The 6,092-nt window shown below is 39.2% G+C and overlaps 1 protein-coding gene across 7 annotated transcripts in view; it reads left to right on the forward strand.

The window, feature by feature from the left end:
• Positions 1-6,092, forward strand: part of Med12l (mediator complex subunit 12L) — a 314,509-nt gene that overhangs the window by 172,701 nt on the left and 135,716 nt on the right. The window lies entirely within an intron of this gene.

Raw genomic sequence — 6,092 nt, forward strand, 5'->3', positions numbered from 1 at the left:
TTAATAACTTGAGTGCAACAGTTAATTTGTCTTTGTAGGTTTTTGGATAGCTTTTTGTTGTTTTTTTTGTGTTTGTTTTGAGACAGGATCTCATATAAACCCAGGCTAGCCTCCAACTTCCTGGATAGTCAATCACAACCTTGAATTTATCTTGCTGCTTCCACCTCTCATTTGTTAGGATTACAAATGTGCGACACCACAGCTGCAAGCTACTGTCTCTGGACCAGTTCGTTTAATCAATTTGAGAAAGTTGCTCAGATTTCTTTATTGGAACAGGCCATTAAAGAAACATCCATGTTTCTGCTTTTGTGTGAGTCTCCGTGATTGTGAAACAGTGTTTTCTGGTGAACACTGTTTCCCCAAGATCTGTTGTTCAGGTCTCTTCCCCAGTGTGTTGACATGAAGAAATCTACATGTTCCTTGATCTTGGACTTCCAACCGTTAGGTCTGTAAGCAGCACTTTTGTTTATAATTAACCAGTTTATAGCAAGAAAATAGGTGTGTGGTTTGGATCTTAATATATGGTCTTAGTGTATGGTCTCTCAGAGGGAATGACTTCCAGTTGGGAATGAAAATTTAGAATATATATGCCGTGTGCAATCATAGGAGAATAAATTCTGAACCAATCTCGGGCACAAGGAGAATCTCAGACTTCCTGTAGGTGATGGTAATTGAACCCCACCTGTAGGAAGTCTTCATTCCCTTCACAGGGTAGAAGGTCATTGAGGGAATGTCTAGATTCATGGAGTTTCTTTCTCTTGTCCAAGAGTGCATGCTTTACTAGTTACACAGAACTGATGTGGACATGCTTTTACATACATGTCTGTGGCATAGAGTCATGTGTGCTTACTGGCCCTTTCTCTTCCACATCTCCTGTGCCAGCTCATCACATTTACTCGGAAGTATCTTAGTTTTGAGAAGAAAGTATAGGATAATTGTGAAGAAATGAAAATAAGTAAATAAAAATAAGCTTCCTAATTCCAACCCAAATGTTATTTGCACATGTTAGAAATCCACTTGAATTAATAACAGTTGCTAATATAAACTACCAAGTTTTTAAGATTATTGTTAATGCTTGAAATGTTTGGAGACAGATTGGTGGGCATTTATCTCACCACAGACTTTCTTGGCTGTGCAACCTTGGGATAAGTCACCTCTATGTTCTGACTTGGAATAATAATAATAATAATTATTATTATTGACACAGTTGACAGTGGCGTTAAATGTGAACTATTTAAACTTCATTAGCTCATAACCATTCGGAGTTGAGGTGGTGGAAGTGGGTATGCAGAGGGCGGGCAGAAGCAGAGAAATCACGGCAGTGAGCAGCCTCAGCTGTCGTGCCGTCTGTGGTTATGCCATCAGCTTTAAGTCATGACTGTGAGTGAAGAGATCTTCATCTGCTCCGTCGCAGAGCCCTTGCTCCTCTGGGGTCCACAGAGCTGCCCAAGGGCCTGAACTAAGCCGGCAGTCAGGCTCTGCAGAGGACTGGCTTGTCCACAGGTCCTGCTTGGTGGACTGATAGCTTCTATTAGGGGGCTGCTAATGGCAGTGAGGAAAAGAAAGGACAGTGTCAAGTGAATACAAATGTTGTTGAGTGAATTCAAGGAAAAGTTGTACATTTGGGATCGACTAACTAGTTCATTGATTTGTTTCTTCATATCATTTTTGTGACTATACAGAAACAGGATTTAAAAAAAAGATGCTTGTTTATTACTTTGAACATTGATCAGCCCTTCTCCATGTTTGTACGAGGACTTAGCAGCAGCAAGTCTAGGTTTCTGTATTACCTGGAGCCCAGGCATATTCCTCTCTTTGTCTGTAGCTTTTCAGGAACCTGTTCCAGGTCTCTTAATTGTAGCCATCAGTACCTTAGAGGGAATTTTGTAAAATTGAGGTATGTGTTATCACTGTAGTGCTTGATGGCGGGCCGTGTTGATTGATAGATTCAAAATCGGAAGCAGTCTTGCACAGTCAAGGTTTGTCCCCTGCTTCTCATGCTAGCAAGCCATTATACCTCTCCATGGATGAAAAATACACTTATCAGTACAGAATGTGTCCTTAACACTGAGGTTTACTTCATTTTTAATGTGTATTCACTGTGGTGATTTGAATAAGAAATATCCTCTGTAGATTCAGTGTTTGAATACAGGGCCCCAGTTAGTGGTACTTTAGGAGGAACCTTGCTGGAAAGTGTGTCACTGGGGGCAGTGTTGAGAGTTTCCAGCCTCACCCTACAGGTAGTATACTCCCTCTGTTTCATGTTTACAGTAAGTATACAAGCTCTCAATTTCCTGTTCCTGTTGCTATGCTTGCCCTTTGCTGCCTCGTGTACTCCCTAGTGTAATAAACTTGTCTTCTGGAAACATTAGGCCAGATAAACTCTCTTCTGTTGGTTTCTCTGGTTATGGTGTTTTCTCACAGCAACAGAGAAGTAACTGATGCAGCAACTACAGTTCTTCGGTACCCTGTGTGGCCTCCCGTTTACCAATAACAGCATAATAGAGGGCATGTTTTAGAAAAATAGGAAATTAAGGGAAAATGGAGCATCAGAGATGCTCATCAAGTTGTGCGTCAAAGAGTGAAAAGCGAGTTTGAGACGTGAAGTTGAAATAAGATGGAAATACAGCATTTAAAGCAGACATTGAGAATGATGCTTTCCAACTAATGTAAACACTTCCAGCATCAGTGAGGAAAATGTGATAAAATGATGAGATGCACATAAGGAACTTGACCTAAGGAACATCTATTCTATTTCATGATACTGACAGCATAAAATATACAATATAGGAGCTTGATTCAGTGTTCTGAACGGAGCATGGCAGATCTACATGTTATAGAAAAGATGCTGAGTCTGTGGTATAGCATATATATTAAAAGGGCAGTCAGTGTTCAAGGCCACAATAGTTCTTGAAAAGCACAGAGCTGACTTTTTGTTGGGGAATTTTCAGTTTGGAAACAGCAGTCGGTGTTTGCAAAATGCTTCTATCAAGTCCCCAGGTGACTTGAGCCTTTTAGATTCTGGTTCCTTTTGCACACAGAAGTTAACTTTTTGCAAGCATTGATGGCTCTTCTTAGACATTTCTACCTTTCCCTGCTCAGGACTGTCTTTGGTTAAATACTTGTAGAAGGGGTAGGACAGGGAATACATGCTTTAAAAGCTTCACCACTAGATGGTGGTGCAGGCTAAAGAGTAGCCTCCTGCTGCTTTGTAACCAGTTGACATTTCAAAAAGGCCCATCTTAGGAGTGTTTTCCTTTTAGAAATCAGTAGGGATACATGAAGACTGTTTTATAGCTTGCTGAACACAGTGTTCTTTTGTGTAGCATGTGGTAGATATCTATTGATTTGTTAGTGGAGTTTGTGTGTATGAGAGAGAGAGGGGAGGGAAAGAATTCTGTTTAGAAAATTGAATTGGTCACTGGACTTTAATAGTCTTATATTTAAGTTTATTTTCATAATATATTTCCCTACTGTGACTATAAAACTGAACCATCCCATATGTACATGCAAATTCATTCTCTCACGCACACATACACATTCACACACATTTTGTGTTGAGTACTTAATCTAAATTAATGTGTTTTTCTAAACACCGTCTCTGTGTTTTTCTAGGCACTGGTTTTTATCTGAGAAAGAAATACTGGTATTGCATTTATAAAATGAGAATTAAGAATTTATGAAATAATTCAACCAAGAGAACAGTCAGTAAGACCAGCTTCTTTGAATATAATTTTTTTAAAATAAAATTTCATTTTGAACCTCTACATGTAAGCACAAATGAATATGGTATTTATTCCTGTATGCGGGAATTTTGAAATATCACTTACAACTTTGGCAGTTATCCATCCCTAATCCAAAATCTGAAATGCTCAAAAGTCTGGCATGATAGCACAAGTGCTATCACATGATGGGCTACAGCAGGGTGGAAGCACAGTACATAGACCACAACATTCTACTGGGGGCTCTACCTGAAGCTGTCCTCTCAGCCATGTACAAATATTCCCACTCCCAACACCTGAACTCTGAAATCTTTCTGGTCCCAACGATTTCAGATAAAGGTTTCTCAACCCATGTAACTCAAAAGTCCTCAGTACTACTCTGTTTCCTATTTGAGGTTACTTTAGAATTAACACTTTTATAAACCTCAACTAGAAGAATTCATATTTTCTTCATTTTGAAGAGAGCATTGTGTACAGCTCTCTAGCATGAGGGTTGTAATTTGTATTACTTCTACTGTGTTCTGTAAGTTGTTCAGTCCCGGTCCTGGATAAGTTATTTTTGGGTGTTGATGTAAAATAGAAACTGCAATTTAGATAGATTTCATAATATGACTTCTTTAAATAAGGATAATCCTGCCCACTGTTTTTTGTAAGTTGGTGTTTGGAGGTGTGTCATTGATTTAGCAATGTCATTTCATATAAATAAGACCCACCTCACATTAAATGTGCCCAGTAGCCATAGGGGTATCCAATTTACAGATAGCAAATGAGGTTTAACACATTTTTAAAGGCTGAGCATTAAAGCCTGATTCACAAGTATGGGCTAGAGGCAATCTACAGAGCTGTGTAGAGCCAGCTGGTGCAGTAAAGAAGTCATTTCTGGTCTTGAGGTCCTAGAGGGTCTGTGCCTTAAACCACATCCCCGAATACTGAAGCTTGCAACGTTGTTCCTTCGTTCTCTGACTAGGTGCTGTTGCGTGGTAGAAAGAAATAGAGGGATAGAGGATAGGCTGGAGAGAAGGACTCTCCTGCTACAGGACTGCTCTTCCTTCATATTAGGGTAATTCCTCCTCATCCTCCTCATTCTCTTCCATCTGCTCAGTAACTGATCTAAAACCTGTGTTAACCTACTTAGTATCACACATTTGGCGCTGGAGGTAACTATTGCCAATGACCAAACAGGGTATATATAAAATTATTTTACTTCAGCAGTCATTTCATTTAGGGAGCTAAATTCTTGACAGACTAACATTTGGTAAAAGTTATCAGATCTTTTACCTCCTTTCCTACAAACTCCTCTGCTAAAATTGGTATGCTTCTTCAGTAGTTTGGTTCTTTGCACTGCTTTTGTGCCTAATGATGGCCTCAGCTTTGCTCTATTCTCTCTTACTTGAGTGTAACTGAAGTACAGTAGTCAGTTTTATCTATTAACTACAGTACCCCATTTTAATAATTTTTGTGTATATGATATATGTATGTATGTGTGTGTATGCATGCATGTATGCACATGTGCTTATGTGAATGCAGACATGCATGATGCAGCATACATGTGGGGTCAGAGTGCAACCATGAGTGTCTGCCCTTGTTCACTGCTGCATATGCTAAGCTAGCTGGGTTGGAAACTTTTGGGGATTCTCCTCTCTCTGTCTCCCATCTTGCTGTAGGAGAGTAGGGGTCACAGGGCCATACTACCATGCCCAACTTCATCTGGGTTTCAGGTTCTTTTACCCACTGAACCATCTCTTTGGTCATACAATGTCTTTTAATCAAACAAACATATCTTAACTATCCTGTTAAGGTTTTCTTCAGTGTTTCTTTAGTACAGTGTTAAAAATAGAACAGGGGCTGGAGAGATGGCTCAGCATATAAAGGCATTTGTTTCCAAGTCTCAGGACCTGAGTTAAATCCCAGAGCCCACATGAAGGGAGGAAAGATCTCTAGCAAGTTGTCCTCTGACATCCGTGCGCACTTTGTAATGTGCACTATCCCACACTCCCCACACAAAATAAACAAGTATAATAAAAAATTTAAAATACAAAATCAGATGTGACCCTCTGGCAGTCTTAATGCAAGTTTGAGAAACAAGGTCATTCAACGATGTCTTATTGGAGAAGAGAAGATAGTCGAACACTTAAATAACTACTGTTATACTTTTTGACCTAACTTAGTGAACGACACCTTTCATCTTACAGTTGCATAGTTAAACTCCTGATATTCTTGTTGGGCATACATTACAGGGAAGAATATTTTATTAAAGTTATTTTTATTAAAACAGACATTATTAAAGGACTGTTTGATAAACTAAATATACATGTTAGCTAGGCCTGCATGTTTTCCTGTCTACCCTTATCACATAAGCATTTAAGTACA

The sequence above is a fragment of the Meriones unguiculatus genome, chromosome 2, assembly GCF_030254825.1.
Source record: "Meriones unguiculatus strain TT.TT164.6M chromosome 2, Bangor_MerUng_6.1, whole genome shotgun sequence".
In the NCBI taxonomy this organism is placed as follows: Eukaryota; Metazoa; Chordata; class Mammalia; order Rodentia; family Muridae; genus Meriones; species Meriones unguiculatus.